Source organism: Meriones unguiculatus, chromosome 1 (genome assembly GCF_030254825.1).
Source record: "Meriones unguiculatus strain TT.TT164.6M chromosome 1, Bangor_MerUng_6.1, whole genome shotgun sequence".
Lineage (NCBI taxonomy): Eukaryota > Metazoa > Chordata > Mammalia > Rodentia > Muridae > Meriones > Meriones unguiculatus.
Genome location: NC_083349.1, coordinates 49,522,386 through 49,547,545, shown reverse-complemented (window position 1 = coordinate 49,547,545; position 25,160 = coordinate 49,522,386). Strand labels below are relative to the sequence as shown.

Genomic DNA, 25,160 nt, shown 5'->3' with positions numbered 1-25,160 from the left:
TGCAGACCGACCCCCGTGCACACCCACCCCGGTGCACACCTGACCTCAGTGGCTCTGTGTAACTGAGCGTGATCCCACAACCCGTTAACTGGCGCCCCCTTAAGCCGGAACCATGTGGGTAGCTCTGCCAAGTTTAGCGACTGACTTGGGGTGAACCCTGACACCTCTCGGGTCACATTTGCAGCAGCTTCGAATTGTTGCATTTGAGGAAAGATGTCTCAGCCCTTTTCCTTTGGCGGGTTGGAAACTTGGCTGGGCGGGGTCTTGACCTCAGAGCCCCCCCCCTTTTTTTTTTTTTTTTTTGCTTCAGTGAGTATCAGGGTTCTACTTAATGTCATCCCTTTCGGCACAAACCTCGGCTCCAATATTAAATTTCCATGATGGCGGAGCAAAGGCGTGGTGGCGGGAATTGCTGAGAGCTCACAGCTTGATCTGCAAGGAAGAGGAAGAGAGAAAGCAAACTGGGAATGATGTGAGTCTTTTGAAACATCAAAGCCTGCTCCCACCATGAAGTCAGACCCGTATCCTTAATTCCAATGATTTAATTTTCAGGCTCTATATTTAAGTATTTGCTCCACCTAGAATATGTGTTTAGGTGAAGGCCTAAGACAGGTTACTGACTTTGTTTCCCCCGAGAATGGCAGCCAACTATATCGGCACCATTTAATGTGAGATTCTTTTCTCTCTGAGCTGAAATCCCTCACTTGCCATGTTAGGTCCTGTATACACTTGTTTCCTCTGCATATTTATTCTGTTCCTTTTTTTTTTTTTTTTTTTTTTTGCCCCTTTTCTGATATCTTTGTTTTTTCACTGGTGATTATAACTCAGCTTTAGAGTCCAGACTCTATGGGGCTAGATATGAGACAGTTTGATTTTTCCCAAAATTGCCCATAAACTTCTTCATGTTTGTACTCCATATCTTTCTAGAAAGGGGTGCTTAATTATATTTTTGTTGTTTGCTACAACTGCCTCATTATTTTAACTGAGCATTGCTGCTTTGTTTCTTAGGACTCTGTTGTGTTTAGGTTTAAACTTTGTGGAAGTCTGCTGGATAAGGTTGAAGTCTGACATATCCAGATAGCCAGACTGAGCTCAGTCTACATTACAGTGGATGCCCTTTTCTCAGAGGGGATCTCTCCCCACCCCCAGATCAGGGTGGCCCCAGATTTTGTAAGGAGCATCATGTAGCCCTCAGGGTAGTATACAGGCTGGACCCTTTCCTGATAAGAAAACAAGTCCAGCAAGCATCTGGGAATTCCTGGAAATGTGCCCCTCTGCTAAGGAGATCTTAGTTTTCAGCAGTGACCTTCAATTGTGCTTGGAAATTCCCCTACCCATAAGATAATTAAGTACTGTGTTCTCCTTGTGATAGGATCCTCTTACTGCAGGTAAAGTGAGGCACTGTACCACTACATGTAAATCAAGTATCCATGACCCCCTGAATCAAACACATTCACCCTCAAAGTCCCTCCCACTGCCCAAGGTTTATAAATCCCTGATTTTAACTAAGCGTTCTGTGGGGGGGTGCTGCATGCTTTGAGATACCGTCAGTCTTCCACCAAAGCAGCCTGGGATTAACTTGTCCCCTATCTGGCCACATCTCACCGGCATGCTCTCCGGCCTGTGTCTCTGCTGCAAGCCCACCAGGCATGGGCTTTCACCTACACCGCTGCCATGCTCAGCACCACAGCTTAACAAAGAGCTGTAACGCTTTCCCTTGTATTGCCAAAGGCTTTGGAACACCTGAGCTTCCCTTGCCACGTGGACTCTCATTCTAAAAGAGCGAACTAGCTCTCATAATCCACGGAACACTTTTCCACACCCTGGCCTAGTGTACGGGACTCTTCCTAACATGCTTGAGCCATTCCTGAGAGAAACAGAACCCCCGTTCTCCATCTGGAGGCCGAGTTTCAGGCCTCTGCCAAAATTCAGGCCCCAGGCGATTGGAGAACAACAAAATTTCAGGCAAAATTTAGGTATCATTCTTTCTAACCCCAGTTTCACTTAGAGCCTGTGATGTCATGGGCTTGCAACAGCTGATTAAATGGTCTTTTTTTTTCTTTTCCCCCACCCCACACAAAAGGAATTTTATAAGCAAAATAGGCATTCATTTTCGGGATAGTATATTTCAAATGTTTCCAATGTGAATAAATTACAAATATGAGACAAATGAGTACAATTCTGTATAAGATAAAATTGCCTGAATATATAGAAATACAAATATATGAAACAGGATTATATCATTTCTTAAAAGACTCCAGCTCTCTGAGCATTTGAGGAGAGCACATCACAACTTCTAAAGCTACCTAGTGACAAACAATTATTCAGCTTACCTAGGAAACTGATGACAATATGTTTTAATGCTTAAAAGGGAAAGATGGAGAAGAATTGTGATTTTACTTAGGTTCAGTACTGTTGATAGAGTGGACTAGGTTGGAGGTTTTTAAGGGCTAGCTTAGGACTGTCTGGGACATCCCCTGAGGCCCTGATGTCTTAGTTCTTTTCCCAAATGTAAGCACATGCTAAATGCAAAAGAGCCATTTTAATTGACTGAGGACTGTACCATCAAAATTAGAGGAGGAGAGATAGAAGAATCATCTTCCTTATCCTCAAGATACAGCTATAACCACTCTTGGGCATATTTGCAAAAGATGCTCTACCATACAACATAGACATTTGCTCAACTATATTCATAGAAGCTTTATTCATAACAGCCAGAATCTGGAAACAACCTAGATGTCCCTCCACCAAGGAATAGATACAGAAATTTTGGTACATTTACACAATGGAATACTACTCAGCTATTAAAAGAAGTAAATCATGAAATTTGGAGGCAAATGATAGAATTAGAAAAGATCATCCTGAGTGAGGTTACCCAGAAAAAGAAATACATTCATGGTATATACTTACTTATAAGTGGATAATAGCCATATAATATAGGATAACAATACTAAAATCCACAGACCCAAGAAAGCTAAATAACAAAGAGGACTTTAGAGAAGATGCTTAATTCACACCCAGAAAGGAAAACAGGATAGACTCCAGTTGCGGTGGAAGAGAGGGAACAGGATGGGAGCCTACCATAGATGTCCTCTAAAAGACTCCACCCAGCAGGAGCTCCACAAGGAAACCAACAAAGCTAAAATAAAATAAAATAAAATAAAATAAAATAAACTCTAGGCCTAAGGGGGTCTGCAGAGACTGATGCACAAGTCAAGGACCATGCATGGAGTGGACATAGATCCCCTGCTTAGATATAGCCTGTAGGCAGCTCCATCTCCATGTGCGCTTCCCTAGTAAGGGGAAGAGGGGCTGTCTCTGACATGAACTCGGTTGCCTGCTCTTTGATCATTTCCCCCTGGCAAGGTGGCCTTGCCAAGCCACAGAGGAAGAGGACCCAGACAGTCTTGATGAGACTAGGGTCAAATGGTAGATGAGGAGGACTCTCCCTTTAAGTGGACTAGGGAGGGGGATGGGAAAAAGAGGGAGGGTAGGACTAGGAGGAGATGAGGAAGAGGGTTATAATTGGTATAAAAAGTGAATAAATTATAAAAAAATAATTTTAAAATATCACAGCTAAGTAGTAAAAAAATCTGGTCAGTCAAATCCAAAACACAAAGGGGCACACTAAATAAAAATGAAAACTTCTAAAACAACAACAGCAACAACAACAAAACAGGACAAAAAGGTACTAAGGATAAGGAATTGGCGTCAGTTTTTAAGTTACTTTTGCTTCATAGTGACTGAGGATAAGCGGTCTTTTCTTAATGGGAATATATCATTAATACCTATTTGAGTATCTGTTTACTCCTGGCTAATGTTTTAAGGACATGGCTCTGACTCCACTGCTGTTTGCCTTGCTTATTACAGTTTATTTGTAGACAATGTGGCATTTGTTATCAAGATCCAGTGAACAGTGCTCGGGTTCACAAGTCCCTTTCCTTTGCTGTGAACAGCCTTGTCTTCTAGCCCGGGCAGCACTACAAGCAGAACTTTACCAACGCTCTAGGGCTCTATCGTTCAGCAAGTACCAAGTCAGAAACGTACCAAGTCAGAAACTCCATCTAGAAGCTTCTTCCAAGGGCTTGTTTCTGACTCATGCTCTTCCAAGGAGGTATGCAATGTCCTTTCCCACCTACAGGGTTTGGAGAATGGAGCATCCTTCCACAAACACAGTATACCCTGGAAGCCTCAGCTTTCACATCCCTTCAGGGTTTTTTGTCTTGACTGGCCAGAATAGGAAGTAAAGCCGGCTCTGATTGGTCATTTCCAGAACTCACTGTGAGCAGTTGATTAGCATCTTTTTTTCTAATGATTTTTTTAAACTTCAAATGTGAGATCACTTCTGCTTCTTGTTTCGGGTTGATCACCAGAAGGATAATAGGATTCAATATCTTTGGATTAAGCTGTTTTCTTTTATTTTTGTGTGACAGTCACTGTGTTGCCCAGGTTGGTCAATGACTCACAAACATAAGCAGTCCACATACTACAACCCCCTAAATGGCTGTAAACACTGGTGTGTGCTATCATACCCAGCTCAAGTAAGTTTAACTCTCTGGAAGGCAAGGATTTTTTCCTAGTATGTCTTTATTAATATATCATATTTTTTGTAACAATCATGACCCTATGAAGGAAGGTGACTTACTGATCTTTACATTACCTTAGGTTCCTATTTGTCCCCAAAACTCAATTCTAATCTGTTTCCTCAAGAAAGTCTTCCTACTCCCAAATCTATTTTATTACATTCTGTGTTATTCTGGTTTTCTACATATAATATTTTAACACGTAACTTATTATGATTTATTAAATGGCTTAATCGGCTGTTTAATATGTAACTCAGCTAGTAGAATTTAAAGAAACAAAAATAGTTGCTTGCTGTCTTTCTTACTCATATTTGCCTAGGATTCTCCTTGGGATTTCACAAACCATAACTTACCAGTTTCTATTTAATGACTAAACAAACAAACAATAGAAAAATTAGGAATTGCAATTTGAAGGGCATTTGATAGTAAAGAGAATGACCGCTTTAGAGAGAAATACTTTTTAGTTCTTAGCAAAAAAAAAAAAAAAAAAAAAAAAAAAAAAAAAATAGAAACATAAATACCTTTTAAATCTTGGAGACTGAAAATAGATTATCTTGGCAGGAAAGGTTTTGTAGTGGGAATTTCAGGAGATAAAAGTAGACACGGATTTGGAGGGGTTGTGGTGAGCATTGAATCGGAACATTTGTTCAGAAAAGCAGGGATCTTAGTTCATCAGAAATACTTAGCCTATCTTTGAAAATGTGGTTGGGCATATTGGATGATAATTATCCTAAAAGATCTGTAAGGTATAGTGCAAAATCTATGACCTTGTCCCGTTGCTGTTACGTAATTTTTCCTGGAAAGAGATGAACATATGATTATTGTCTGAAGATGGGCATTGACAAGATAGCAAATGAATACATTCCCCAAACCTAGCTTGGTAAACCAAAGACTTTCCTGGATTTATTTACTTGAACATAGGAAACTGAAAATGTGATTCGTCACCCCAGAACCCACCCCAGCATGGCTGATAACTCCCAGAGTTGCATTCCTGGATCTCCCTGTCTAACTCGCAGGTTCTGCCAAGTCTTCACCTTGCCATGGTTAACTGCATTTATCACCTTGACAAGAAGTCTTGTAAATCCTGTACTTTTCTGGGCCTCTTGTGCCTTCTAAGTTTCCATAGCTTCCTTAGTTTTATGACTCCCTTGTTTCCCACTTCCCACAAGAAGTGAATGCTTCCATTTGGTGGAAAGAGTGACTCATCATCCACTTTGGCATATGATAAAATATTGCCCTAGTGACCAATAATAATAAAATATTATATCTTATAATATAATAAATTATATATAAATAATAAAATACTATTATGGTATAAATAATATATAGTAATATAAATAAAATAATAAAATATTTTATATTATAAGTGTTATATGTAAATAATATATATAAAATAATAAGATATCTGCCTTTCTAGATCTAATAGATCTTTCTGTTATAGAATGGACACATCAGATCAAATAATGTAACTTAAATTCAAATGTTTGATTTTTCTTTGACATTTTGCTATAAAGATTTTGACTCAAAACACAGGAAACAGTTCCTTTGTTGACCTAGCAACATGTTTCATTGGCATTTTTGCCTGAAGGTCTCCATAGGAGAGGAAGTAATTCAGTTTCTCAGTGGGTGTGAATTATTGTGCCTAGCTGCATAGAAGCTTCTGAACTGAAAATTCAGTTTTAAATGAAGCACGTGTTAGCTAGTAATTCTATTTGAGTTTTACCTTTTATATTCAGTTCACCTATTCGTCTTTAAAAATTCAATGTTTGCAAGCCAGCAGATCTGGATACACTTCTGCCTATTTGTCTATCTCTAAATGCTAGAGCAACAGCCCAAGTTCAGCTTTCCCTCTCTTCCACTCTGCAAACATAGGAGTCAACAGAAACAGAAGAGATGTCCATGGTTTTGGTTGAACATGGTTTGAATGTGAAAAAAATGTCCCCAGAAAGCTCATGCGTTTGATATGGGGGTCTGTAGCTGGTGGAGCTATTGACAATAGTAGGAGACAGAGCTTCTCTAAAGCAAGTGCATCACAGAGGTGGGCCATCGGGCTTTAGACAGGTTATTTCCAGTCTTTTCTCCTTTTCCACTGAGCTATGAAGATTTAAGTGTGCTCTGCACTCTATGCCATCATGGAGTCACGGCCACCACTCCATCCCCACCAAAATAGAGTATATTCAAATCATGAGCAGAAGTGTTCTTGCTGTCCCATTCACCTCCCATCAGGTCTGTGGCCACAGTTGCAGAGTAACACTGTCCTCACACAGGAGTTGGAGGTGAACCAACATACTGTTCTTATACTCATTTCGCATCCCTGGTCCCAGCTTAGCACAGGAAGATTTCGGACACAAGTTCCCTCTGAGACTAACTGAAAGATAATGATGGTTCCAACATCAAATACATTCTGAGACAATGAAGTAAACATTGTGTTCATTGCCACTGTTAATAACCACCTCATAAGAAGTATTCTCCCTATTTTACAAAAGATGAGAGAGAGACTCAGAGAAATTAACAGAGTTATTGAACAACAGTTTCAGGTTCAATTATGACATCCACTTTTGCTGCAAGCGTCAGGAAGAAGGCACACGCTTCAGCTGTGTGCCTTTCTCTCCAGCACTAATGTGTGAGAATGTCCCTTGCCTGAGATGTATGCATCTTTGATGCGGTACATTCACACCCTCATCCTTAGTACCATGATGCTGACAGTGTAAGATGTTTCAAAGGAGGCCACCTGGCTACATCCTAACAGAAGAAAAGGCCCTTATTGCCACCTCACTTCCCACAGAACTCACGACTCTGCTTCTCATTCAGAGTGCTTTTATAACAGAGAGACTTTAAAAAGATACCACAACCAGAGTTAATGTGAAAAGAAAGAAGGGAGAGCTATAATTCACTGAATTGCATCATTACCACCAACTGAGTCATTGAATCAAATTAAACATTTTTCTTATCTGAACTGGCAAAGACATTTTAAAGATAGAACAAATTTGAGAACTAAGATGTTGGCTTTCTGCACAAGTCTCTGATGATTCAAATAAAATGTGTTGAACTCAAAATTAGAAAGTATTGCTATATTTACTAACTTAAATTATGGAATTTTAAGCAATAGGCTTAAAAGAGACAGAATAATAAAGGAAGGGGACAAACCAGCATTTTTAACTGGATGAGCCCTTGCCAAAGTTCATGTCTGTTTTTTCATAACAATCTATTATTTAGGAAGTTTGTGTCATATGCCACAGAGTATGAAACATGGCTCTATGCTAAGCAAATCCCATCTATCTCTCTTCTGAAGCCATCTCCTGAGCCTGGCACCTTATCATTCTGACTCAGATGCTCACTTCTAAAAAAAGAATGAAAGGTAATTTCTAAAATAATTGGAATAGCCAGGAAGGAACACTTCTGCAATTATAAGTCACAGTTGGTTTGATGAAGCTTTTCAAATGTTGATCTGTTCTAAATTTGCTATATGAAGTAGCCAAAGGAAATCATTGTATTCAAAGCAGAGATTGCTCCATTTTTGTGAGTTACAAGACCTTTAAAAAAATTTTTATAATTTTGTTTGCCAAGCACATGTCAGATTTTTTTTTATTTTTTTAAATTTTTTATTTAACTTTTATTAATTACACTTTATTCCTTTTGTATCCCCCCATAAGCCCCTCCCTCCTCCCCTCCTGGTCCCACCCTCCCCCCCTTTCTGCATGCATGCTTCTCCCCAAGTCCACTGATAGGGGAGGTCCTCCTCTCCTTCTTTCTGATCTTTTGTTTTGTTTTTTTTTCTTCTCAATGCAGTTTATTCAGGAACCTTGAACAATCTTCCGACCCTGGGGAAAGCCAGCCCACAGCTTAAATAGCCTCTGGGTAGCCAACCCCAGCGTGCCTCGTGGGCAATGCAGATAGGTCCACATACACGGAAGCAAGCCAGATCCTCAGCCTTAGCCAAATGTGGAGTTGTTCGTGACAGAGAGCACTCACCATCGGGAAGGTAGAAGGCAGAAACCAGCTCCATCTTTAAGGCACAACATTCCGCAGCTCTCTACAGTTCCCCCTTTTTGTTTTAGACGCATCAGGCAAGAGTAGAGGTCTGATCTCTGATATTAGAAATGAATTGGGACTTTGTACCAATGTTCATTTAGGTGTCATCCAGCCAAAGAGCATCAGACCCGTCCAATACCTTTTTCTCAGAGGTGGGACCTGGGGCATCAACCCCCATGCAATCAGACATGCTCTTCTCTGGGTCGAAAGCGGCTGACCCTGAGTGCAGTGCTTAGCCTCACATCCTGAGCGTACACATGTCAGATTTTAATCTGGGAAAATAAATTAAGATCCTGTTTTATTTGTAATAATGGTTGTTGATATAGCTTTACTTTTACTTAAATGTTAAATTTATTTTACTATAAAAATTACATTAAACTTCTTTTAAGTGCAGCTGGGAAGTTAACAAATGTCAAGAGAGATATTCAAGTGTGACGAAACAATTAACTATTTGTTTGCTATGATACTAATACAGAAAATAACATTTCATATAATGCTGTAAATGTCAAAGAAGAACCAAGTAGGGATCAGTCTGTAAGGATGATGAGTGCTAAAAGGAGAAAAAACAAAGGAGGTAAAACAAATTAGGGCCCATGAGAAACAACACTGATGGGTTTGTGTTCCACCTAAGCAGGGCTTTGGGAAGGTGGAGGTGAGACCAGTGAGACTTTTTGATGGGATGTTTCACAAGAAGGAGCTCAGAGTAGAAAGACACCAAGAGCTGGTCACTGAGGCCAGGGTGCAGTCTGCAGAGAGTAGCAGTGGCAAGGTGGAAGCAGAGAGAAAGCAAGGGCTGTGTACCCAGGAGGCCATAGACCTGATAAAAACTGGGTTTTGTTCTGCATCAGAATGAGGAATGGGATCTTCTCACTTGGATTTGAAGAGCATTTTTCTTGTTGTTGTATGAACATCAAACTTTTTATTTTTAAAAAAAAAGTGCTTTCCCTAAAGCAATTTAAAGAAAAACTAGTTTATTTTTTAATTGACAAGTTATTGCATGTCATATGGGTCCAGCGTAGTACTTTAGTATTTGTCCACATTACAGACTGATCAAATCAGAATAGATCTTTATTTTATACATTTTCCTAAGCCTTACCATGTTGTGAAATTCTGTCACAGACACAATTCTGTTATCAATACATACAGAATACATATGAATGCTTTTTATATAAAACAGTAAGACTGTTTTACCTGCAAGAACCAAGTTTTGCTGTGTGTGTGTGTGGGGGGGGAATCCAGTCCTACTGAGAATGGAATGTTATTGATGATTCCTTAGAGGCATTTTTCAGTAAAAGGTGGGGCAAAGAATCGGGTCAGAATTTATCCAGTGAAGTAGGATCTGGCTTTACTGCCTTGTCTAGTATTTTCAAGATGGATGCATTATGCATTTGTGCCAATGGAGACAATCTATTAAAAGGGGTCACTATATCATATAGAAGCAAGCCTGAAGAGCCACAGACAACCTGGTCTTGAGGACACAGAGAATGGGCCTGTGCTAGCAGCTAGGTAAGGCAAAGAAAGGAGAGCACATGTGCACAAGTGAAGGAGACTTGTGACCTGTGGAAATCCTGTACTGACTGAGTTGTTTCCCCAAATGCTGGCTGAGCTTGAAGAGGGCCTGCACATACTGAAGGCTTGTAGAGAGAAGAGAGGCGTTATACCCTTACTTCACACCATGAGCTGAGTGGAAATTGTTAAACTGGGCATCGCAAGATCTGTTTATGAGTTTCTGGAGCTCAGTATGAGACTAGGTCATCAGCTGGTTTTTTTATTCTCTAGCCTTTAGGTGCTTTAAATATTTGAATGAATAAAAGAATCAAGGAGTGAATCAGAGCTGTTCATGGTGCTTGAGTCTGAGATTTTTTTCAGTTAATACTTACATGTTTTTCATTTCAACACACCATTTAAAAAAGATTTATTTGTATATATGAGTGTTCTATCTGCATGTACACCTGCATGCCAGAAGAGGGCAACAGATCCCAGTAGAGATGGTCTCGAGGCACCATGTGTTTTCTGGGAATTGAATTCAGGACCTTTGAAGGAGCAGGAAGTACTCTTAACCGCTGAGCCATCTCTACAGCCCCTACTCACATGGTTTTCACTGGAATGCTTTACACCAAGCATTACTTTTGTTCTTGTGGTTCTTGTGATAAATAATTAAAGTCAACAATGCTCTGAGTACCTTTTCTTGGTTGGTGATATTGTTCATTATGAGGTAAAACTGAATCCTAGTTTTAAATATTTTCATACGAACATATATATATATGTGTACATATATATATATATAGAGAGAGAGAGAGAGGGAGAGAGAGAGAGAGAGAGAGAGAGAGAGAGAAAGTATTCCTGTAAAAAAAAAACAAGTAATAAATGTTAATTGCTTGGAGAATGTGACATTAGTTCTTTATATATCTCTAAAATTCTGAGCTACACTTAATCACTCATGAATCTGGTTATATTTCCTCAGCTTATTGTTAGTCTGACATCCATTCCCAGTCACAGGAGGAACAAAGTTGAATTAAAAACAAAACAAAACATGACTCCTACCTCCAAGTGCACTGTAGTCATCTGGAAGTCATGAAGTTTTAGAAGAGACATGCAGAATTTTCCCTGGAATATATAAAGATGTACTCAATGTATTTAGAAAACTAGGTTTCTATATGACATCACATAAATTTATCACTGAAAAAATACAGAATGTTTTGAAGTAAGAACCAAAACATGGCAAATTCAGCATAAAATATATGAAAATCTTCCTAATTGGGCATTTGTTTCTTTAATGGACACTTTACTCATACAATGATTTTTTTTTGTCATTGATAGAATTGTGTACTTCATAGAATGATAATTAGAAGTAATCACTGTATTGTTACAATTGTTTGGAGTTTTTTTTTCAAGATCATTTGATGCTCTGGAGAGGTTCAACAGCTCCACAAACCTGGTAATACTTTGTAATACTCAAGCTTTCTGAGGCCAAGGAGACTCAGTACTCTTAGACTGCAATGCACAATGCTGAACAGCAGGGGGCATCATGGGTACGTTCTTTTGAAAGCCAGTGCCGCGGGCCTAGGACACTTTACACTGGTTCTCAGTGAAGACTGCAGGTGCATCCCAGGATTCTGTTTTTCCTTTAGATTGCTATTTGTCTTGCTTTGCTTGCCAAACAAGATATAGAGAATGAATGCTATTCATTTTGCTAATACATTTCTTAGCAGTCAGATTGTCAGAATAAACTCCATTGCTTAAGAAATATAAACAGAATTACTTAATGCTTTGTCTAGATAGATTGTTACTATAGGGAACTTTAGCTAGACAAATGTTATTAAAAAAAAAAAAAACTCTCGTAGATCAAGGCTCTGTTTGTTTTCGTAATAGTCCCTCTCCCCACCCACAAATAAGGAAGTTGCTAAGTTACCAAGTTACATCACATTGCACAGATCAGACTCAATAAACTGTGGGTTGAGTTTGCTATTATCAGGACTATAGATATTATTTGAATAAAATGACTCAGTGTTCAGTGGCTTCTACAGAGAACCTTCTCTATCAAAGTTTCCTCTACCTGGCAAATACAACAGAATGCAATTTAAGCCATGCAAATATCATGTGTGGATGTTTGGATGTTTACCTGTGTGTACCTGTTTGTTGTGTATGTGCATGCATGTGTGTATGAGGGTTTTGTGAGGATATATGCTACGTTTGTGTGTGTGTATTCTCGTCACTGACCGTCAGGTGCTTAGGTGGCATCATTCTGCATTTGAACTTTCGTGTAATGGCATATGGGGGAAACTCTAAGAACACAGCAGCTCTTATAAGAGAGTCGATGTGTAGAGCAATTTCTTATCTGAATCGCTTTGTCCCTGTATGTGAACATTTTTTCTACACTTCTGAATTTTCTATTTGCTGTATTTACAAAACACCTGTTCCTGAGTTACTTAGAAACAAATCAGTTTTATTTCACTCCCTTGGTGCTATCCATTCTTATATGGTCAGTTGGGAATTTAGAACTTCAGTAACTAACAATAGCAATTGTGAACATCTGATCTATGTAATGGCTTAGCAGCAATCATTAAAGTGTGTGTGTGTGTGTGTGTGTGTGTGTGTGTGTGATCTGTATTTAAACTGAATTCCTTTGACACAGTTCAGAAAGTATGTTTATAAAATGTTAGTACAGGCAAGTCAAGGCATTTTAATGTTATCTATAAGCACCTTGGTTATAAATTTATACCTTTCTTGATAAGACTAAGTTTGGAGGAAAGAAACAAAATGAGGATTTAATTGAAATTCCATGATGTCAGTCATGATAGTTTCTTAGATAGAACTCTAAAGGCACAAATGGACGAGGAAAGAAAAAATGAACGAGAAAAGAAAAGAAAAGGAAAAAAAAGTGGACAAGTGAGCTTGCATCAGCCTTAGAAGTTTCTGTCCTGGAAATGGATCAATAGAGAGAGAGCAGTAGTTGTGATGTCACTTCTGACAGCAGGAGGCCTGTCTCTATGTTTACATATCTAGCCACTAGTGCAACGATAGCTGTTACATGTTTATGTAATAAATGTACTTCTATAATTTGCTGTTCTTCAAATGTGTGGAGTAGGAAGCTCTGCATAAGCTGCCACAATGTCACATTCCTGTTATCTCAGCATTGAGGAGGCTGAGGCAAGAGGATTTTTAGTTCAGGACTAGGTTGGGCTACATAGTGAGACTCTATCTCCAAAACCCAACAAATTGTGTGTATGTGTAATGTGTAATTATATATGTAATTACTCAAGCATGAACACAACTGGTTATCTCATGAGGTTTACTGAAAGTAGATTTTTAAATTGTTTTAGGTAACTTTTAAAAATAGCAAATATTTACTAACTGACACCAAATTCTTAAATACTTGATCTCAAATGCTTGTTCCATATTTGTGAACTGGCCTTCTCACATCAAGATAGCAAATAATCACCTTTTGACATCCACTCAGACACAACACTAGTGACAAAATAAAGTGGAGACAAAACCAGAGGAAAGGCGTTTGGGGCGATGGGTGAAATTAAAACATAATTGGAAAATAATGCAGATAATTTTACTTGATGCCTCTAGAACTGAAATGAATGTCATGTGAAGAACTTCCAGCGATGTTGAGAGGGTGCTGGAGTTAGGAAAGAATACTGAGAAACACGCTTGTTAACATCGGGAGACATTTTTAAAGGATCTGATTTTCATTTCCACGCTGTCCGTAGTAACTTATTCAGAAAGAATTTCTTAAGTTATGATGAACTTCTCTGCCTAAGGTGCTCAGAGGGTAGAAAACTGATACAATAGTTAGCATCTATTAAAAGTCTGCATCTGAAGTAGCACGTGACATTATTTATTTGATATAGTGTCTGACTGACCTAAAAACATAACAGTGTAGACAATATAGAACAAATGAGAGCAGATCAACAAAATGTAAACTTTAGTGAGCTCTCAGAAAAGTCCCTTTCTTGCAGCTACTTGTCTTTCAAAGGTATTAGAAAACTAACAGTCAACACGGTCAGTTTCAAGGGCTTTGAGGACGTACTATGCTAAAAGTAAATAAGAAAATAATTATCACTCTCCAATTATTCCTCTCAACAATTTTATTCACTATTATTATTATTACTACTACTACTATTTTGTTTTTAGATATTTTTTTAGAGAAAGTCTTTCCCAGTAGGCTGGCTTAAATGTCTTATGTAAACAAGGCTGACCTCAAACTCACAACAATCTACCAGAATGAGTCTACCAAGTGCCAAGATTATAGGCACGAGGATTTCCATTTGTATTTCACTATCATTTTCATTATTGGAATTCATAGAGTATAATAGTTCCTGGGAATTTGGACTGAAACCGGGAGATAATGCTGGTTTCCTATAAAGGCAATTTTCAAGAGATTCTATAGCTTTCATGTGAGCAAAACTCCCCAATATTGAAACCATTTTGATCTACAATGCTGAAAACCTCCTGCAATAGGATTGTTTCATAGTAAAAGATACCAAAGGTGTAGTCAGTACAAGGCTTGCCTACCAGGTGAGAGAGACAAGGTTTCATCCCCAGCTTCACAAATAACATATCACTTTTCATATTAGAACCATGTGCTGTCCAGTGCTAGTGGTTGATGATTGCCTGCAGATACAGTGATGATTCTACAAGGTTGTAGTGGAGCCGAAAAGTTTCGGTAACAAGCTAGGAATGTAGCCATGCTAATCTCCACAGAACAGGACATCACTCTCATGTAGGGGATGAAGTTCCTATATAAAAACAAACAAACAAACAAACAAAAAACCTCTCTCTTGGTCATGTGAAAGTACACAACATACAGTTGTGGACAATGATATTTTTATCATGACACTAAATAGCTCTTATTGTCTTATTTATTTTATAAACTATAATTTCTATGATTGCTTGAGAAAGTACTTCAACTAATCAATTATTTTTCTGCAGCTAGTATGCTGTGGTTTCTGTTCTCGTTTTTTTCAGTTGCCTGAAACGTTATGTTAACTATATCTGTCTCTGTCTCTTTTTCTCTTTGTCCCACTCTCTTAACCTTTCCTCCTTCCTTCTGCCCTTCCTTTCTTTCTCCTTCTGCCTTGCTTCCCCCTCCTTCCACTTCCCCTCTTCTTTCTCTAGTTTGTTTGTTTTTGGTTTTGTTTTTTTTTTTTAAGATAATTTCTTGCTATATATCCCACTATGTCCTTGAACTGCCAATCATCCTGCCTTTGCCTCCAGCATGCTGGGATAAAAGGGGTGCATTGACACCACACCTGAAGAATTTAAATGATTAGTGGTAGTACTACATTGCTGTGGGTTAAACTCAGAGCAGTGAACACACTAGGCAATCACTCTGCCATCTCTAGCCCTTTTCTACACCTACTGATTGCATTTTGTTTTCTTATACTTGGTTTTCTCTTGCACTGTGTTGTCCTTCAGGGCTCTAGGAACAATAAATTATATATATATATGTTTGTTATACATATATACCTGTATATATTACACATATCACATGTACAGATTTTGCATAGCCTAGCTCTACAGTAGGCTATATTATTTAGGTATGTGTGCATATTTTGCATGTTTTCACAGTGGTGACTATTCATCTCTCAGAATGTGTGTGTCCTCTCAACCCATGTGTTATGAGTGACACATGACTTACAGGATGTTTTTTTGTGAGATCTTTCTATGAAGCCCACGGAACTTGATAAATAATGCAAAGTGGCCTTGAATTCACAGTGTACGTACCTGCTTTTGCCTCCAGAATGCTGAGCTGGCAGCAGGCATGTACCACCGTGCTCAACCTATATATACTTTTGATAATTTTTTTTTTCATTTTGGATTCAAATTTTCAGGATTTATTTTCTTTCTTTATTTTACGTTACTAAGAAGGACGTGGTTAAAAGGTAGCATTCATGTTTACTTAAGATGCGCTGTTATGACCTGCTTAAACTCTATAGCTCCTCCATGGAGACCTCCTTTAGTTCTTAGCATAACTATGGCTCTTCTGTTAACACCTGCTTTTGTCTTCAGCATAACAGAAGCCATTTCAGTTTTAAGTCTCCATTTTTATCATGAGGCAAAATTAAATTCAGGTTCTTAGGCTCTGCCTGCCTGAGAATTTAAATAACCTTTTACTTACAATTCAAAACTTGTTGAATGTTCTCCTCGAATTAATGATATATGTCCTACTTAAAGAAATCAACAATTCCCTGTTATGTTCCTTTCTCCTCAAACACTGGGCAACTAGAAAGTCCCCAAGCCTTTATCCTAGTCAATCAGCTAGAAATGTTTGTCTAGCTACTTAGATTCAATGCACTTGGAAATGCTTTGTTTAACTGGTCAAAATGATGTAATGCTGCCTCCCTCGTCCCTTCCTACTCCTGGTTACCTGGTTGTTACCTGGTTATGGTTTTCCATATTAAAAGCCTGCCACAGAAACAGACTAGCATCACAGTCTAGCTCCTGAGCCCAGACTGTGTCACTGAACGGTCAGTCTTTGCCCAGCCTTCAATAAGCTTTCATCAGTCTGAGCCTGGTGGTTGAGTGGTCAGTGTGAGACTATTCCTGGACGCAGAACAGTACAACATGTTTTGATATACATATACGTCATAGGATGTTTACCACTACAGATCTACTAAGTATATAATTTATTCTACATATAGTGAGTAATTTAGTCTTTACAAGAATTTAAAGATGAAAAACATTGAAAATTAAGGTTACACAGCTGAGGAATCTGAGTTTGGAATCCAGACCACATGAATTCATGAGCCATATTTTAGCTGTTATATCATACACTTCTTCAGTGTTTATATTACATCACCTACCAGATATATAGAAGATAGATAGATAGATAGATAGATAGATAGATAGATAGATAGATAAAAAAATAAACTGAACCATGGTTTGTAGCTATTGTAGAATTGTGGTAGAAAGGCAAAATGGAGAGTTTTCTGTAGAGGATTTTTAATTTAGAACATGGTTGCTCTGGCAAGAGATCACATCCAAAGACCTAGGTCTGTGTGATCCGGCTGGAATACAAACACACCTTTTGTCCATGAGACAGAGGCAAACAGGTTTGAGTTCAAGGCCAGCCTGGTATAGAGCAAGTTTTGGATAAAGAAAAGTTTCTGTCCAAGCATGGTAGAACATGCCTTTAATCCCAAATAATGAAGGTAAAGTTAGTTTGTAAAAGGAAGCGTCCGTGCTTGAAAGTGACATCGAATTGAGTGGCAGAAAAAGTGCTGAGTCAGAGGAAGATTTGACAGACTAGGATATGTCCAACTTTCACAAGAAGAGAGAGGAAAGGGAAGCTACTTAAGGAGTAATGCAGAGAGGGAGAAGGCAGTTTTACTCGGAGACGTCATGAAGAGAAGGGTTGCAGAGAGAAAACTCAGGTGAAGACCAAATGAAGCCAAAGAAACGGAAGTAGCCAGGAGATTAGAACAGACTGCTTGACTTAGTTTGAGGCCAAAGAGCAATTCAGAGGCTGAGAGAAAAGACAGATTGAATAAGATATCCGGGAGAGGAGTCTGAGCCAGAATAGCTGAGTTGAACCAGCCAGCCCAGAGCTCAGTAAGAAGAAGAAAGGATAAACTTATTAAGCAGTAAGTTTCAGAGGTGAAAAACATTCTAGGCTAGTGTATGGAGGCTAGAAGCTTCCTGGACTAGGTCTAGGTTAGCAGAAGGAGGCAATAAGCCTCCCAGATGCCAATTACCTCAGGCAAATTAAAGTTCTTTTACAGTTTCCATTTTCTTTATTTTGATGTCCAATATGCCAGTCAGAATAATCGTTTCTCAAAAATGTCTACAGGATAATTCTAGGAACTTGTGATTGTATTATGTTATTTGGCAAGCAGATATATGCAGATATAATCATTAATGATTTTGAGATGGAAAGATTATCCTGTGGACCAAATGTAATCTTACGAGAAGGAAAAAAGAAAGAAAAGAGTAAGGATCCAAGAAGGAAATGCGATGACAGGAGCAAAATTCACAGTGATATGATTGCTGGCCTTGAAATGGAAAAGGGGTCGCCAGCCAGAAATTGAAGGCATCCTTTAGAAGCCAGATAAAGTGAGGTCTGTGTTCTTCCAAAGCACATCAGAAAAGCAGAGTTATGTGAAACTGATTTTGTTCTTAAAACATCTACTTCTGTATTGCAGAGCTTTGAGGTAATAAATTTGTGGTTTTGCACATTCAATGCTTGTGGTAATTTGTTAGAGCAACAATAGGAAACTAATAGAGCAGTTGTTCCATTGTTTTTTTCTTTTATTTTTAGTTAAAATATAATTACAGCATTTCCCCTTTATCTGTTTCCTCTAACACCTCACATAACTGTTCTATTCCCTTTTAAATTCATGGCCTCTTTTTTAAATTATAATTGTTACATACGTATCCATATATGTAACAACATACATAATATATATAACCATACTAACTGTATTTATTACATTAATATGTATGTATATGTATATGCATATATGTGAAAAAATCTATAAAGACAACATCCTGAGTTCATTTACTGTTACTTGTATATATATATTTTTTTTCAATAAAACTAGCTCAACCTCATGTGATTATGATAATGATATCAAACATCATTACCTTTTCTTAGTTCTGTATGTAGATATCCTTTATGATGAAAATCTCTCTCTGTCTTTTTCTCTGTATCTTTATCTTTCACTATTATCACTTTCTTCCAGTTAATTGCATTATATTATAACCTACTTTATTCTAAAGAAAGTTTTGAGTAAGTCATTGGCAAATTGTTAAGGAACTTATGTAAGCATTGAATCTTTAATGAGATAATTTTCTTCCTTGTCTAGAGAAAAGGAGTTGTTATTTCATAAAGCATTATTTATATGCATCTTATCCATAATTGGGAAACCAAAATTACATTAATATTTCAAACTTCAGATGTTTTATAAATGTCTGAACTCTATTTTTTAATTTTAATTTTGATTTATTCATTTTGCATCTTGGTCATAGCCCCCTCCTTCCTCTTCTCTTGGTCTCATCCTCCTTCCTTGTTTCCCCTATCCCTCCTTCCCTACTCCTCAGAGAAGAGGAGCCCCCCACACACACACACACACAAACACCCGTCATATCAAGTCACATCAGGACTGAGTGCATCCTCTTCCCCTGTGGCCTGGCAAGGTAGTTCCACCAAGGGAAACTGATTTCAAAGCATATATTCCTGTGTTTTTAATAGCTGATTAGTACTCCACCGTGTAAATGTACCACAATTTCTGTATCAATTTATTGATTGAGGGACATCTAGGTTATTTCCAGATTCTGGATATTATGTATAAAGCTGCTATAAACACAGTTGAGTAAGTGTCCTTGTTGTTTGGTAGAGCATGTTTTGGATATATACCCAAAAGCAGAATAGCTGGGTCTTGAGGTATGGCTCTTCCCAATTTTCTGAGATGGATTTCCAGAGTGGTTATACAAGTTTGCACTTCCACCAACAATGGAGGAGTGTTCCCCTTTCTCCACATCCTCACCAGCATGCTCTGTCAGTTGTGTTTTTGATCTTAGCCACTCTGATGGGTGTAAGATGGAATGTCAGAATCATTTTGATTTGCATTTCTCTAATGACTAAGGCCGTTGAGCATTTCTTTAAGTGTTTCTCAGCCACTCAAGATTCCTCTGTTGAGAATTCTCTGTTTAGGTCTATATCCCATTTTTATTATGTGGTTTATTGGTGTTCAATTTCTTGAGTTATTCATATATTTTAGATATTAGCACTTTGTCAGATACTTTAACCAAGATGAAATGTTTTACCTGTACTTTCACTGAGCATGTTCCAAGAGCCTGTTTTCATAGGTTCTGTACAACCTTACTAACACAGAATATTTGACGAGGTAGCTGTCTTAATTAAAGGCATTCAGAGTAGCATACCTACTCCAAGTGTACATACCAGAACATGCAGAGGGATTTCACATCTACTCTCACTTTGAGCTCTTGGGTTAGATACTGGAATTAGTATTATCATAAGTCAGTATGAAAAGAGAGAAAACACCTTAAAAGTAAATAGGAAAGAGGAAGCTTGGACATAGAATTGAGCTCTATAAACATCATTTTAGGGTTTGTTACCTTTTCTGGAAGCATTGCTTTGGAATAGTCAGATGGATAGAGCACCTCACACTTCTCCTTAACCTTTCCTTTTCATCTCAGTAAAGGCCGCAGGTATGGGTCATGAACCTAGTTCAGTGAGCATTTCCTGGAACATTCATTTCAATTTTTTCTTCTCCTGTGTACTTTTTGTAACAAGAAATCATTTAAAAGATTTTTGAGATTTATCCATTTCTCTGTAACGTACTTCACAAATAAGAACAGAGACAACTTGGAATCCTGAGAGCTAGGGAAGAAAAAGTGGGTTTGGGAGAGCTTAGAGTGATGGCAGGGCTCAAGGAAGAGGCTGGTGCCATCTAGACAGTAAATAATGTGAGGAATTTGGCTGGAAATTATGATCAAAAGGGCTGTATGATTGACACTCGTCAACAAACAGAACCTTAAGGAAGTGGGGATACATGAGCTGTGGTCAGTGAAAATCAGCATACCTCTTTTTAAATTTATTTATTTACTGTTTCCAATACATCTCAACCACAGTTTTCCTTCCCTCCACTCACCCATTCCCCAGATCCACTTCTCCTGTTTTTCTTTGAAAAGAGCAGGCTTCTCGGGATATCAGCCAAACAAGACACAATAGAAATAGATACATCTCATCTCAAGGCTTGACAAGGCAACCCAGCAGGAGAAAAAGAGTTCCAGGAGCAAAGCTTACTTCTTTTTAAACACCTATTTCAACAACAACAACAAAAAGCCTGCTATAGATATTTTTGTTTTACTTACTTTTTCTTACTGGGCATTGAACCTAGGTCCTAACTCCTAGTAAGCAAGTTCTCTATTACTGAGCCATATCCTTACCTCTTTTTTGTTTGTTTGTTGTTTTGTTGTTGTTGTTGTTTTAAATAAATTCTCACTGAGTTGCCAGCCTGTCCTTGTCCTTCTGCCTTAATATTCCTAGTAGCTGAGATTGTCCTGTGCCACCAGGTCAATAGGAAATGATTTCATATTTTTCTAGGAGATTACTCAAAAGTCCCTTGAGATTACTGAGCATTTTTATTGTTTTTTTGTGATTACATTTGAAGATGCTGCCTATCTGATTTCTTGTAAAACTCTGAGGGAAGCTTTCCAAGGACTTCACTACTCTCGGGGCCTTCATAATTAAATATGCCTCTTCAGCAGTAATTTTAGCATCTATTATCAGTGCTCGGGTCCCTGGAAGCTCTGCAGTCTCCTAGCTTTGATATCACTTGTGGTTTGCAGACTCCAGCAGCGCTGTCTAGTGCTCCTGAAAATAGTTTCTAAATGCTTTGTTGATTTATACTAACTGGAATGGTCCCATCTTTTCCTAGCAATTGAATTTGGCAGATTAATCACTTAACCTTTTTTGCTCTGTGCACAGGCCTTATCTTGAGGTCATTAGTATCTTACCAAGTGTCGCTTTGTCTTGACAGAAAAGAGTCAGGTCTAGAATTGTGAATGTGTAGAAGAATTGCACTCTGTCTTGTAGATAAAACAAAGGCAAATAAGAATATTTTTCCAAGTGTACTTTCTGAATCCATAGTAGAACCCAAAATTGAATTCTTTGCTGTTTATTCCTAGGCATGGTCTAGGCTCCTTGGCTTCTTTCTCTTCTCACTGAACCTCTGGATAGATCCAACCACCCATGCTGCCACTTGGCCCCATACTTATTCTCTTAGAACTGATTGCAAGACATTAGGTCTAAGCATTTAAGATCCTTCTTTACTGGGAGTCACAGCTTTCCACTCATTGTGCCTGGGAACTTCTAAATCACAAGGATGTGCTTTAAATCACACCATGCCATTAAGTAGAAATTCTCTGAAGGAGAATCTGTTCCTCACATAACTACACCTCCATGCAAACTGCCAAGCTGTCTCTCCGGGTTGCACTTGCTTCGTAGAGATGCTTTATCATACACTTGGAGGGAGCCATGAAAGATACTGTTTCCTCCTTTCCTGTCACTCCCCTTGTACCTCACACACCGGACTGTGAGGGTGGCTTCTTGCGCTTTAAAAACCCTCAAATGAACACTAAAAGCGGGGAGTCCTTGCTTGTCCCCTGTATTTGTTCAAAGCACAACAAAAATATCTGTTTCCCTGAAGGGTCAATTTGACTGGGGCCTGGACCCGAGAAGAATCCAGAAACTTAACTCTCCATGGTAGAGGAGCTAGTTATTAAAAACCAACTGTTTCCTCGCGCTAAAGGAAGTTAGAAATATTTCTCTTTAAAAGTCTATAATCATTGAGCCTTGACTTCCTGGCTTCCTAATGCCATGTAGGACAATATCTTCTCAAGCCTCGTGCTTTGAGCCATCCAGAAAGACACCACACACACCCCCCACTTATTCTCATGCTACATGTTGAAAGGCAAAGAGGATAATTGTGTATCAGACACTGTAGGCCATTTGCTCGACAAGCCATGTATCAAGAAAAAGGATGTGTAGGAATTCAAGGAGACAGGGTACACATTATTTTGTTTCAGCACTTGATTTCCAGTCACTGAGAACACAAAGCAAACACAAAGTGAATGAATTACATGGCATTGAAAAGGAGTTAAAATGTGTGCACAGACATTGTCTCTTTTTGTCCTCTAACTAGTGTTGTGGTTGATCTTTTCATGCGTTGAACTATGGTTAGAATTTAAACAACTTGGAGAATTCAGTTTATACATTGCTGTGTATCCCATTCTGAAACACACAAAGTTTCAATTATTTTCTCCATGCATAATAGGAATGTCCAGGCTATACTTTTCACAATCAACAGTTTTATCATGTTTGAAAACAGCTGCAAAATTGGCATTTCTAAAATCCAAGCCATATTTTAGATCCCTGCTTTCAAGCTGCTGAAGAAAATTACCTTCTTTGTGAAGTAAGGGAAAATATATAGTCATTCTATTATATCAGATGTGATCATGCTGATTACATCAAGGGTTTCACTGGGGATGGAGCTCAGTGGCAGAGCGCTGACCTAGCAAACCAGCAGCCTTGGATTCGATCCTTAGCTGGGTTTTGGCCTAAGCTCGGGTAGTAGATGTACATAGACCTGTAATCTAACCACTCCAGAGGTGAAGGAGAAGGAAGAGAATGATCAGCTGCAGCCAGCTCAAGGCCACCTGGCGTACATTAGGCCCTGTCTTAAACTCAAAGGAAACCTGGGTATCCAAATTCAGTTTCTGGCTTGAGACAGCAAATTACCCTTCCTTTTAGCAAAGTACCACACATAGCACTTAATTAATTTGCAACATATGAAGAAATTATATGTGGTATACCTAAAAAATAAGGAGACTTGGCTTTTCTATTATTCATAATTACCTTATCAAAAATGTGTGATTTTCAGGAAATTTGTACTCATTTCACAATTCTCAAAATACCTTTTAATTTTTAAATATATTCTATTAATGCATCAAGAATTTCATTCATGCATATAATGTATTTTGGTTATATTTTCATCATATTCACCCTTTACTTCTCCCCCTACTTGTCTCAGATATGTGCCACCTACCCCCAAATTCGTGTTTTTTGTTTGTTTGTTTGTTTGTTTTAAGTAACCTACTGAGTCCAAGTTCTGCTTGCCCTATAACAAGTGGCTGTGAAGCCATCCACTGGAGCGTGGTCAACTTACCAGGGACTTAAAGAAAACTGACACGGCCACCCCTAGGAGCCATCACCTATCAGCACTTCCTTGGTGAGAGGCAAGAGCTCCTGAACTCCTCTCCCCTCCATCCTGAGTGTTGACTGGCTTGCTCTTTTTTTTTTTTTTTTTTTTTATCAGTTACATTTTATTAACTCTGTATCCCAGCCGTGTCCCGATCCCTCATTCCCTCCCAGTCCCTCCCTCCCTCCCTCATCTCCACCCTGCCCCTTTCCAAGTCCACTGATGGGGGGACCTCTTCCCCATTCATCTGATCCTGTTTTATCAGGTATCTTCAGGACTGGCTGCAAAGCCCTCCTCTGTGGCCTAACAGGACTGCTCCTCCCTTCGGGGGTGGGGAGACCAAAGAGACTGGCTTGCTCTTGTGCAGGTCGTGAACCATAGCTGCTGTGAGGTCATGAGTATATCAGTCCTGGCATGCCCCATTCTTTCTTTAGACTACATAAGAAAAGATTAGAGAATTTAGAGCCAGTCTGAAAAACTCTTCAAATTATCATTACACATGCTTTGAGGTGCACATTTACTATCATATTAATAGTCCAAAAATGTTTCCATCCTACTGAAACTGTTTTCCACTTCCAAAGGGAGAAGATTTTAATTTGCTTGCAAATATCCAAAAAATTAAACTATATTCATTGAAAGCAGTTCTAGAAGGCAACTTTTCAAAATATTTAAAGTACTAGTATAGTAACAATAACCTTTCTGAGGAACATCACTTTAGAAAAAAGTGCAGTTACCTGGATGCCTTAGTCTTTACAAGTTTGCTGGAAAATACACATACACACACACACACACACTTTAAGATTTTGATAATCGCACTTCTAATGACAAGGCTAAGGATACTATATTTTAAGAAAACTTGGCTTCCTTGCATACCAACCTAGTTTCTTCTTTAATCACCTCTATTTTAATTTATAGCATACTTGTTGTTGATCTTTGGAGGGAGTGTGGGCTCTTGTAATTTTGCAGGATAGATAGCATATTATTGTGTCCACTTTCCATCTCTATGATAAATTATCTGAGAAAATAAACTCAAAAGAAGAAACTTTTATTTGGGTTCACAGTCTCACAGGTTTCAGATGATATTTATGTAGCTCTGTGACGTTTAGCTGGGGCAGGTCTGAACATCATGACATGATGAGGAGTCAAAGTTGAAGCAGAATTATGCATCTTTTAGTGACTGGGAAGTAAGAAGCAGCAAAAGAAGGTGTCAGTTTAACACCCTTTTCAAGGATATGTCCTTCAGTAACCTAACTTCCTCCCAGCAGGTCCCACCTCTTAAGCCTTCTCCCTTCCAGTGGTACCACAGGCC

General features: G+C 38.6%; 1 protein-coding gene and 1 long non-coding RNA gene across 4 annotated transcripts in view; one reads left to right on the top strand and one right to left on the bottom strand.

Moving 5' to 3' along the window:
- Positions 1–25,160, top strand: part of Rnls (renalase, FAD dependent amine oxidase) — a 263,796-nt gene that overhangs the window by 8,718 nt on the left and 229,918 nt on the right. The window lies entirely within an intron of this gene.
- The window catches only part of LOC132655412 (uncharacterized), a 163,614-nt gene continuing 146,743 nt past the window's right edge, over positions 8,290–25,160 (bottom strand). The window contains exons 2-3 of the long non-coding RNA XR_009593221.1: positions 11,160–11,222; positions 8,290–8,887 (exon numbers count right to left, since the gene is read on the bottom strand). This is a non-coding gene — a long non-coding RNA (uncharacterized LOC132655412). The remainder of the gene's footprint in view (positions 8,888–11,159; positions 11,223–25,160) is intronic.